The following is a 12510-nucleotide window of genomic DNA, read 5'->3' as shown; positions in this document are numbered from 1 at the left end:
CGGGGGCTAGAGGAGGAAGGTGGGCACAGGAAGGTCTGGGGAAGAGACGTGGAGGTAGAGTGCCTCCAAGTGTGAAGATCTTTGCATCACGTGTTAACACCCACCAGAGCCCTTCTGGCCCCTCAGCTGTTTGGCATCTTTTCCATGTCCGATGCTGTCTGGAGGAGATGGGTTTTCTCAGCAGACAGGAGCCCAGAGAGACCAAGAGGAGGTGGCAGAGCTTCACTCCTAGGTGATTCCTGGAGGAATCACTCCGATCACTGCAGTGTTTGGGGAAGGTCTTCCTCCTTCTGGGAGCTGAGGTCATATCATTAAGTTATCCTGTCTGTAAAATAAAGTTCCTACGTCTGGAAGGAAGCAGACACGTCCACCTCATTCAAGGGCTCCATTACCCAGGCTCAGGTCTTGGAGTGACTTGTGGGCGTCCAGCGGCAGCTGATGCAAGACCTGGTCTCCCATCTTGGCTCAGTGCCTGTCCACCCTCCACCACCTGGGGTCTGGACTTTGAAGAGTATTTGAAAAGACAGCAAATGAAAATCTATTACTGCCCTCTTGTTAATCTGCTTCTGTTTTAGGGCGAATTGAGACCTTGAATCTGGGCATTCCAAAGGGCAATCAATTAGCCAGATGCTGGCATTGGACACAAAGTTAGAGTTACTGTTTCCATCCAGGCAGGAGGGAGCCAGCTATTCATTTTAACAGGAAAATTATAGGCTAGCATCTATGACAGCACCTGAGTTTATGTTCTCTTAGTTCCTGGATGGTTTTCAATGCATTCATTGCCATGTACGCTGTTAGGCTGAAACAAACATTTCTAAAGATTAAAATGCTCTCTTTTTTTCTCTCCCATCATTCCCAAATCTTAATAAACCACAGCTCACTGCTTTGTGGAAAGGAAACCCCCAGAGGAGAAATGGAGTGTGTCTCCTAAAATTTTCAGGAGAAATGGAGTGTGTCTCCTAAAACTTTCAAACAGAGGCACATTTGTGGAAATGAGGTCATTAAGAGCCTGAGTTACTCTGCCCAGACCACTGTCTACCCTCCTCATCAGGGTCATGGGATTTCTTTCTTCACAGTCAGTTTGATAGCTTCATTGCTCAAGATATCTCAGGTAGTGAGAGGTAGAACCAGACAACTGGACTCCTGAACCTACATGCTCAACTATGCTGACAGCTTGGAGAAGCAATCACTCCTCAATGGCAAATCATCTCTAGGAGTGATATTTTTTAATATGTGTCTTTCTCTGTCTGACTTGCTTCACTTACTATGATCATCTCTAGGTCTACCCATGTTGCTGCAAATGGCCTTGTCATCTTTTCTTTATACGTTAATCCTTTTATTTAACAAAGTCAATTTACTTTTATTTTTAAAGAGAAACTAGACATTTATTTCTAAAAAAACAAAAGGGAGAGAGACCCTGTTAGGGAATCTATGTGTATAAGGGTAATTCTTTGATTTTGAAGTGAATAAATGCTCAGGCCATAAACTTTTTGGGGATACTAACAAGTGCTCCTGATGGTATAGGTAGGTGACTATGTCAGGAAGCATTGCCACATTTTAATGACTATCGCTTCCTGTAATGATATCAGCGTCGTAAGTCCTAAGTGGAAATGGATACTGGGTAGTCATAGCGGGTGAGTGGCCATCACAATCCTCAGCAGATGATTGACTTAGTCCTTGGGCGTCACTGGGGGAGTCTAAGGAGTGAGGTGATTGGGTCGAGGAGATGAACTCGGCAGAACTGTGGGAGAAACAGAGGGGGCGAGCAGAGGCTTGTGCTGGTGGCATTCCCCTCAAGGGAAGAGGACCCCCACAAGGACCTCTCTCGATGTCCCGAGAAACTCAGGCAGCCGTACGGCGCTGCTTTCAGACGTGCGGCTCGGGCAACCCTTTAAGGAACCAGCCTGATGGTCCTAAAACTGAATGATGAGAAGTAGAGTCAACTGTCACGTGATTAGTGACTTTATCTCGTCTCACGCTGGATGTCACGCCACTCCTTTGTTTTTAGAAAGCCACCCCCAAAACACTTTCAATCTATCTTTTGAGCTCATTCTGACATGAATGCCGTGTTTTATGATTGAATAACATTTCAAACCCTGTTCCATTTGAATTAGGTTCAACTGCCCTTGGAATTTTTGTCCTTGGGAATTTTTATCATCACCTTAGCACCAACTCATCAACTGTGTAGTCACAGTTGAATAGGCATTTATATCAGGGAGAGGTTCAGGAGCTTTATGATTCCAAAAACAAAGCACAGATACACAAAACAAACAACAGCAGTTATAAAAACAGAGTCTGGTCTGGCACGCACAGGTTTTACAATAAATTGTAGTAGAATCCGTTGTCAATCTGATTGGACTTTGAATTCAATCATTGCCATGCTTATGGCCTTCTTTCAATAGTGTACCACCTGAATTTCGAATATTGGGATTACTGAGACGTTTTCATGATTTATGGGGACAGAGGGATGAAATAGTTGAAGTTGGAATTGTTCTGTATACAGCCTTGGCTTCCTGCCTTGGCTTCCCACATGGTGCATATTCAAAACAGTAGGGCTTCGATTTGAACTGCATTTTCTTTGCTAAAGGAACACACAAAAGGCAGGGTGTAGTTCATGGTCGTCAGCACTAAAAGTCAAAAGACTGGCGCCAGTGCAAGAAATGGTGTGAAGTGGGCCAGGTTTCAAGCCATAGAGTTCTCTGAGGACTTTCTGGGACTGAGCTGTGTTAAAAACAAGCATCTCCAGGTCAGCTGCTAGCTGACCGGCAAAAAAAAATCAGTCCACTGGGTTTGCCCCAGACTCGTTCCCTCACCTTAGGAAGACCTACATGCTTTGAACCTCATAAAGATACGTTTACATTTGTGTTTTAAAACCTAGATCTCTTGTGAATGAAAATGACTCTGTTTCCAAAATGCAGATGCAGAAGTAGAAAAAATTCCCTTCGTTATGTGACCAAATCAAGTTCATTGTGTGGGAAAGAGTTCTGGTTTGAGCTGGGCACTTTGACTTCTTTTTTAGGCTGATCAGCAACATTAAATGTTTATCTTTGATAATGGATTTCTGGCAAAACTTCTGTTTTCATTCAGTGAACTACTGAGGATTATAAATGCCAAAATCTGGGCAGATCAGTTAACGATGTGATAAACACAGCTTCACAGCTACACAGATGGAGGCAGGGCCTGCCTCCCAGGGCCCAGGCCAGGGAATTTATCAAAAGTTATTACAGTCAACCAGCAGATCTTCAGCTGAGTTCAAGAATGAGCCATTCTTTCTAACAGAGCTATAACCTGATTTGCCTATAAAAACACATGTATTAATAAGAGCAAAAAAAAAAAAGAGCAAAACTAGCAGAGGCCAGGTGAACTTTTGGTGGCTGAAGGTCCAGGTCTCCTTCTCTGGTTTGTTGCCCCTCTCTCATCATGTTCCTGCCATACGCTACCTGTGGGGTAACCTTGTTCATAAAGAACCCGGGACCAACGATGGTACCCTTTAGTTCCTAATACCTACCAATCCCTCCACAGAGGCATCCCAAACGCACATAGACGTGGTGTAGAGGTGTTTTTGCCACACTGCGGTAGCTCTAATGCAAGTAACCCTAACTCCCCTTCCAACCAGACAGCTGCCCCTAAGCCCTGCCGGTATGGACATTTTGGATCAGTCTCTGCTTAGAGGATTTAGCTTATCACGAGCTGACAAAGAGGCTTCTCTCTATGTCACTGCAAAGCTGGTGAATGAAACTACCTGAGGACCAGCCACCAGCCAGACATCTGCACAGCAGTAAGTCCACTCATCTTTGGAAACCCAGAGAGATCCAGCCCACCTTTGAGACCTTCACAATGGGAAGATCAAGAAAGCTGTTGTCTGGAGCGTGAGTGAGGCCCTTGCTAACTCTGACACCTGAACTGAAGGCTTGTTTCCCCTCCAGCAGTGGGCGCAGAGCAGAGGGTTGCCCACCCCAGCTTCCTGGACCTCCTTCATCGGCATCCAGAGAGGGAGCTAGGCGTGCTTACCATGAGTACCACTGGCCAACCTCCTTCACCCCCAGGGTCAGCTATCATCTTACCTTTGGAGAACAATGTAAGTAAAGCCTGCAGGGAGAACCCGAATGAGGATGGTGGCATCTGCTCATCTAGTAAATTCCAACTGCACGTCCATCTGACCTGAGCATCAAGCGAGGTGCTGGGGACCCAGCCAGGAGTGGGAATGGTGCCTCTCCCCAGGGAGCACCTCGGCATTTTCTGAAGAAACGAAGAAGAGAGGAGGGTTGATGGAGATGAGCCAGGGTCTTGTGGGAGTCTTAGTGGGGCTCTAAGATGATACCATAGACCACATCCTTGTGCTCACCTGCAGCTGGTGGGCAGTTTCCCGGATCACCAACAGCATTCCACCTCTAGCACCTGCCTGCCTCTCCCTCTTCTCTACCTGGGGCTCAGGGCAGCCAGGAGGTGTCAGCCCCCTGATGTCCCTAGGGTGACATTCAATCAGCTGGGGTCCTGGTTTCTCCCCCGAGCCTCCTCTGTGGATCTAGGGCAAGGCTGAGACAGACCTCACCCCTCACCCAGGGACCTGCCTCAGACGGAGCCCCGGTCACCCACACCTCAGCCCGCACACTGACATAGAACTTTGTCGACTTCTCTGCCTGGCGTTCCCCACTCCCTCACAGAGCCTTCTAGGCTACCTCCCAATTAGCCCCTTGGCTCAAATCCTTGCCTCAAACTCTGCCTTTGTGGGGGATACAGGCTTAGTTCAGTCAGTTCAGTCGCTCAGTCATGTCCGACTCTTTGCAACCCCACACACCGCAGCACGCCAGGCCTCCCTGTCCATCACCAACTCCCGGAGTTCACCCAAACTAGGATCTGAAATAATACCTGACACCATCGTGAGACTCCCGTGGAGGAGGGAGGAGGCAGCCACCCCAGGTTCACACTCGGTCGGGCAGAGTGGCCCACCTTGGATGACGTCCCACCTGTTCTTATGACCAAGCAACTTTGTGTGTGTACCCAGTCTGGCCAGTTTTGTGCAGCCATCCTCCTGAGGTGACTGCAAGAGGGTTTATAAAGGATTTGGAAAGTTAGCGTGTCTGAAACACTTAAGATGGCTCATCTCTTCCCAGCTCCCCATGTGATGGGTACTTTTCAAGTGATGCCCATGAGGTCATGGGTCACCCCTCCCCTTCCCAATGTCCAGGCCTCAGGAAACACAGGATCTCCTTTTCCTGAGACAGGAAGCACAGGTGCACTCTCTCTCAGGCAAATTTCTTAGGGCCAGATGTGTTTCAGCATTTGAATGGTTCAGATGTTGGAAGGATAAAACCCTACTTATACCATATATGACATTTTACCTCTGAGAGAATCTGAGACCACATCTCTTGATCAAACAGCTTAAAATTTCTGCATCTCTGTGTCGAACACAAGTTTCCCCCAACCCTACAGAAACTTTTGATTCTCAGAATATTTCAGGTTTCAAATTGCAAGCATGAGATGGTGAGGCTGTTTCACATCCTACTCACCCAAGTTCGTCACCTCGGGGCCTGCTGCCTGCCCCTCCTCTTCTGTGACTCCTTCTCTGACTTCTGAAGGACTCACAGGACCCATAGTCTATGGCATAAAATATAGCACTTTATACTACCTTAGCTTATATTGTTCTCTCATGGTTTTCATGCATGAATCTTTCATTTCAATTTTAAAAATCCTTGAAGGCAGCAATCACATTTTATGTACCACACTGCATTTAGCAGGACTTTTTTGGTTGCAGGAAAAATGAATTCATATTCAACTTTTAAAAATTGAATTTGGGGTCTTCTAACTGAAAAGTGTAGGAACAAACCCTGATTCAGGTCCAGCTGGATCCAGGGGCTCCATCAGTGCATCAGGGTTCTATCTTAGAGCTCTCTGTGTCTCTGGGTGCTGCTCCTTCTTGACCAGGCTTTCTCTACATGGCAACCCCTAGAGGTTCTAGGTTTATAACTAACTGAGCAGTTTTCAGGGAGGACAGCTTCTCCCCATGTGATGTCCTGATGCTTTCACAAAAACTCTCACCAATCACATCTAGTGGCCCGCTTGGTCCTGAACCAATCTCTACAGTCAAGGGCAGCTCTGTTTTTCTTAACCAATGCGGGCACTTGTTTCCCCATGGAACAAGTGCTTCCACACATTACTGATAGAAGATGAAATGGTACAGTTCCCCAGGAGGGGCAATTACATGTACACTGATCCTTTGACCCAGAAATCCCATCTCCAGGCAGCTGTCCCACCAATGCAGTTGGCAAACAAATGTAATATGTGCACACAAACGTATTAACCACAGAGCTATTCATAATGACCCAAGATGGGAAATGATCAAATGTCCATTGAATAAAACTAAGTCTCATCCATACAATGGAGCTGCTAAAAGGTGTGAAGAATATTGTGATGGTTCATTTTATGGGTTGACCTGATTGGATTGTAGGGTGCCTGGATAGTTGGTCAGACACTATTCTGGGTGTGTCTGGAAGGATGTTTCTGTGTGAGATTAATGTTTGAATTGGTAGACTGAGTGCTGAGGGAAGCAGATGATCCTCTCCACTGTGTGTTGGCCACATCCAATCAGTTGAAGGCTTGAAGAGAACAAAAAAGCTGACCCTCATCCCAGTAAGAGAGGGGTCTTCCTTTGAGCTGGGACATCAGTCTTTTCCTGCCTTTGGACTGGAGTGTTTGACATCACACAGTGCAAGAAAACATCACTTCGTGGTTGTTGAACCTCCTAATACTGGTCCCACAGATACACTCAGCAACACTTCCTCAATAAATGAATATGTCAGTCAGTTAACCCACACATGAAGGTTGACACTGCAGAGGTTATTCAGTCTGTAAAAACAAGAAACTACACAGGCTGGTATGAACATACACGATGGTTATTCAGGGTATTTTGTGTCTCCATACACATTTATAATTTTTTTCATTCTATTTCTGTGAAAAATGTCATTGGTAATTTGATACTGATTCCTTTGAATTTGCAGATTATCTGGGGTAGTGTAGTCATTTTGACAAGATTGACTTTTAAATCCAAGAGCATGGTCTGTCTTTCTATCTGTTTGTGTCATCTTCGACTTCTTTCATCACCACGTTATAGTTTTAAGAGTACGGGTCTTTTGCCTCCTTAGGTGGGTTTATCCCTAGGCATTTTGTTCTTTTCGATGTGCTGGTAAATGAATAGTTGATAAATTGGGAGTTTGGGGTTGACATATACATACTACTATATTTAGAATAAATAACCAACAATGACCTACTCTATAGCACAGGGAACTCTGCTCAATATTCTCTAATGACCTAAATGGGAGAAGAACTTGAAAAAGATTAGATACGTGTGTATGTATGACTAAATCACTTTACTGTACACCTGAAACTAATGCAACATCGTAAATCACCTATAGTATAAAATAAAACTTTTAAAAATAAATAAGTCTATACATGGATCACAAGCATTGCTGGTTATAGACAGGAGGGGAAACAAAGCAAGAGAAAAGTGGTCTGACTCAACCTTGCCAGATGGTGAAAATATGAAAAGCAGAAAAACATGCAGGTCCAGAATCACTCAGCCAGGGTCAAGGAAAGAATCTGAGGATCTGAAACAAAGACTTGTCACAAAGCACACTTCACTTCCAGAGCAGCCAACAAGCCCAACAGCCACTATGTGAAAGGTTTGACACGATATCTTCTAAGAAATCGGACCACTGCAAGCTCTTCCTACTGTTAAGCTAGCTTGCCTCCAACTACTTACATTTCTTTGTGGACTTTCAAATCATGAGCCTGCAAGGGATTACTCTAATGTTCTGCGGTAATCCGTCGTTCTATGTAACAAAACATTTCATGATAAATCACTAAAAATATCCGCTGCTCCATGAAAAGCAGATCTGTTTGGTGATGCACACACGGGCTGAAGAGGAGGTGGTTTGGGCTGGGCGTCCTCCCTCCCCCACTGACCCACAACAAAGCCGAAACAGGTGCAGTCTCAGCCCTGATTGGCATGACTGAGCCCTTCAATGCAAGATCCCAGCTCCCTCGGCCCCTAAAAAGTGGCTTCAGGGGATGATGCCCTGGGAGAAAACAGATCGGACTTGCTTCTGGTTCTGAGTCCATCTGTAGTCTGTGCTTAACCACCGGGTCCCCGACACGGTGAACAGCGCTTACTTGTTGTGGACTTGAAAAGGGTAAATGGGAACCAGGTGACTGGACTAAACCCAACCTGGGGTCAGTGGTCCCTCTGCAGTGAAGCCTGGAGGTAGAAACCTCAGAGCAAAGACCTTATGTGGGAGGAAGGAGTCTCACCCAGAAGTCACCCAGAGGACCCTCATATTAGCAAAGGTTCCACACTTTGTCCCTCAGATGGGGCAACATGAGGTTCGTCCCCAGGTGGACTGTGTCCAGTTTCCCCTAATGGTGGCCTCATCATAAACACAACCTGTATTGGCTGCCTCTCTGTCCTTCCCCACTTCTCAACTCCCTGGGATGAGCTGCTAATACAGAAATGTTTTCCTCAGGGCCTGCCTGCATCATGGGGAATCGAGTCAGGACAGCCCCAGAGGCCCACAGAGCCCTCTGAGCTCAGCAGAATGTGGAAGAGAATCCAGACTATTACCAGAGTCATGTCAAAAGCAGTGTTAGTGCTGTGAGGAGGTGATCAAGAACCATGGAGACGGAGCAGCAGGGCCAGTGGGAACACAAGGGCCAAATTCTGTAGAGACAACGCAGGCGGAAACTGGGATTCCTTCCCTGTGATGTGGGTCTGAGAGTGAGCCCACTGAGTCCAGCCAAGCTTGGCTCGCATCAGCAGAACTGTCCACTCCTGAGTAAGATCAAATAGGGATTTTTTTAAACACTTAAGGTTTGGGGTCCTTTGTTATGCAGCGATGGTAACTGCTACATGACATTGAGGTATATGATTGATAAATACATTGTATGTATTTAAAGGGTACAATGTGATTATATGATATGCAAAGGAAAAATTTGTTCCTGCTGTTACCAAGTAAGGAAGAAAATCGTAGGGGAGCCCACTGCCTCCAATGAGGTAGAGAATAGGGTTGGAGACCATAGCTAATCTGCAATTTTTAACACATGACATCAAATACTTCCTTCCTTTAAGGTGTTGTTGGTTGTACTGGCAGAGACTCAACTGTAGGTATCTCCTCTGTCATCCACCCCAAATATTTGTTCTAGGGGCTGGGGCTGTTCAGATAACTGTCACCCACTTTTATGGAGAGGATGAGAAGGTGTGTGTAGTAGCCAGGTGATGCTTGGGACTGCATGGTGTGACATATAAAGGCCCTAAGACCCGGGCAGTGAGACTCTGCTGAGACGTTTCCATCTCATTGGAGTGGGAAAGAGCCCAAGGCAGGTCAGGAAGGAGAAGCAGTTCCTGAAACACCAGGGATTTCCGAATGAAAGACTCCAGCCTAGGAACACGCCCTGCCCTCCTCAGCTGTAACCTCTCAGTTCTCAAAATACCTCCACAGAGTGTAAAAATGGGAGAAAATATTTGCAAAACATATATCCAAAGAGGACTTGTATCTAGAATATATAAACAATTCTTGCAACTCAATATTAAGACAACTCATTTTTTTTTTTAAATGGGCAAAAGATTCAAACAGGTACTTTCACCAAAGGAGATTTTAAAATGGCAAATATATTCATGCAAAGGTGTTTCATGTCACTAATTATTAAGGAAATGCAAGTTAAAATCTTACTGAGACACCACTGCAAATCCACTACAACAGCTAAAATTTAAAACTGACTAGACTTACCTGGTGGTCCAGTGGTTAAGAATCCACCTGCCGATGCAGGGGACATGGGTTCCATCCCTGTCTTAGAACTAAGATCCCACATGCTGTGGCAAACGAAGCCCATGCGCCATAACTGCTGAGCCCGTGCTCTGGAGCCTGGTAGCTGCTACTTCTAAGCCCACATGTTATAACTGCTGAAGGCCCAGCACCCAAGAGGCCATCCTCTGCAACAAGAGAAACCACCGAAATAAGAAGCCAGAGCACTGCAACAAAGCGTAGCCCCCTCTCACCACAACTAGAGAAGGCCCACTTGCAGCACAACCGAAAATAAATAAATAAAATTTAAAAATAAATAAATAAAAGACTGACCATACCACGTGTTGAAAAGGATGTGAAGCAATTAGAACCACTCTGCTGATGGATAATAAAATGGTGCACCCTCTTTGGAAAATAATTTGGCAATTTTTTTAAAAAGTTACGTATGTTTCTGACATGAACTAGGTTTTCCATTCCCGGAGAAAGGAAGGCAATTGTCCTGGTAAAGGCATGAACATGATTGATCATAGCATCTTTATGTGGAAAAACTGCAAGTTGGACAAAGCCCAAATGTTCATCAACAAGGGACTAGACAAACAGAGAGCAGTGCATCCTTACAGTGGAATATACTCCGCAATCGAAAGGAGCAAACTGCTGACGCACACAACAGGAATGAATCTGACAATCACTGTGGTAAGTGAAAGAGGTCATACTGTATATAGTGTGTATTCTGTTTCCACATATATAAAAATTCTAGGGGGATACAAAATTAATCTGAAGTCACAGAAGACAGGGGACTTACTTGGTGATCCAGTGGCTAAGACCTCCTGCTACCGATGCAGGGGGCCTGGGTTCCATCCCGGGTCAGGGAACTAGATCCCACGAGCCACAACTAAGACCTGGCACACTCAAACAAATAAATACATATTTTTTAAAAATAAATGAAGCCATAGAAGGCAGATCTTACCTGGTGCGGGGAGGATCGAGGGGAGGGAAGGACTATAAAGTCATACAGGAACTTTTGGGAACGATGTCTCTGTCCATTGTCATAAGTGTGATGTTTTCGAGGGTGTATGCCTATGTCAGAGCTCATTAAATTGTATATGTTAACAAACATGGAGAAGAAATCTTAAGACAGACAAAGGCACTTGACACCTGGCACGTGTGGTGCTCCCTGTTCTGGAAAATTCATAGGCAAAATGAAACAGGGCGTGGTCTTTGCCACATTCTGCAGGGGGCCTGGTGACTTCTGAGCCAACCTCTGTCCTCAGCAGACGAGGAAAGTGAAACCTGGTGACTGGTCCAAGGTCATTTATCAAGTCATATCCAAGCCAGCGGTCTGTCCCCCCCACACCCCAGCTGTGAACCTGTGCTCAGGTCACCGGGTCACCCAGCTTCCCAAGCCCTTGGCAGCCATTCCTTGTGTCTCTGGTCTGTTTTCTCTCTGAGTGGTGGACCGAGAGCATTTTTCTCCGAAGTTCAGAGTTTTTAAGGGCGCTCTTGGAAACCAGTCTCGGTCTTCAGCGAAATGGCATTTCTCATTCCATTGTGTCCCCAGGTCACAGATAAACAGCTCTTTAGTCCCCCTGGGTGGCTTTGATCATCGGGGCCTTTATCCCTGATCTGCACCCGGGCCGGCCTCACCCCTCCAGACCCTGCATGGGCCTAGCCTCCGCCAGGGTAATCTGTGGCTCAGTGTGACATACATATGCTTAGCCAGAGTCATAAATGCCTTCATTATCCAGACCACCCAGCTCATATTTTATCTTCAATATGAATGCCCTGCCCCACAATGGCCCTGTTGTTCCTCACCCTCAGGCTGCAGCCAGGCCCGCAGTAATCTCCCTGTTCAGAAAGGACCCCCCAGGGTTCAGGCTAGCCTTTCTACTTTTGTGAGCACTTGCAAAATCCTTTGGGAAACCGGTGCGGTTGACAGCCGTGTCTCCTGCCACTCGTCTCCCAAGCTCCTCCTGGCCATTCAGGGGGGATTTCCAAGCGCCCTGGGCACCACACACAGAGTGGCTGCCCGCCCGCCCTTGCCCACGTGCCAAGACCACTCGGGCTCCACCCAGGGCTGCGTGCTGGCCGGGGAAGTCCTCCCGGTCCCCTCCACCAGGCTCCGGCCTCCCTCTTTCGGCCTCTGCCATCCCTCCTGAAAGAAGCTCGTGCTCCGCACACACAACAGAGATGCAGGAGGGCACAAGAAAGAAATGCCAGTGGGCCAAACAAAATTCATCTTGTCCTACGTCTATACACCCTGGAGGAGGTGCCTGTCTCTGTGGACAAAAACACTTACTGAGGACTTATTATTCCAGTGGTAAAAATGACTTTTGGCTGCTTCCAAATTGCAGCTGGAAATCTTTGATTTTAGGTGTTGAGAAAGACTCCCTTTTCCAGGATTGTCTGCTGACACCTGGACTCTCAGCATGGTCCGTGGACCAGCAGAGCCAGCATCTCCAGGGAACTGTGAGAAATGCTGACTCCCTTCCAGTTTTACTGAATCAGAACCTATACTTTCATGAGATCCCCGGGTCATCAGAGTAGAGGAGATCTTCTCCAAAAACCATAGGTGAACACTCTAAGGAGAAAGTTCATCACCCACCTTGATACAAAGATGGAGAAAAGGTTTGTTTCCCAGGTCTTTTGGGCAATTTCTAGCAATCGAGAATTCCCCAAAATGCTGATTCCCCAGAGGTGCTCATGGGAAAACTTCTGG

At 46.4% G+C, this 12510-nt stretch overlaps 1 long non-coding RNA gene across 1 annotated transcript; it reads right to left on the bottom strand.

The window, feature by feature from the left end:
• Window positions 1-1358: 1358 nt before the first annotated feature.
• Window positions 1359-11451, bottom strand: LOC145533487 (uncharacterized). Its single transcript, XR_014074127.1, has 7 exons — window positions 10762-11451; window positions 9780-9982; window positions 5511-5598; window positions 4870-5041; window positions 4346-4536; window positions 4065-4239; window positions 1359-1919 (listed from the first exon to the last, which is right to left on the bottom strand). It is a non-coding gene; the product is annotated as an uncharacterized LOC145533487 (long non-coding RNA).
• Window positions 11452-12510: the final 1059 nt, after the last annotated feature.

This window comes from Giraffa tippelskirchi, chromosome 13, assembly GCF_054371585.1.
Source record: "Giraffa tippelskirchi isolate mGirTip1 chromosome 13, T2T-mGirTip1v1.2.pri, whole genome shotgun sequence".
NCBI lineage: Eukaryota > Metazoa > Chordata > Mammalia > Artiodactyla > Giraffidae > Giraffa > Giraffa tippelskirchi.
This window is presented reverse-complemented; position numbering and strand designations above follow the sequence as displayed.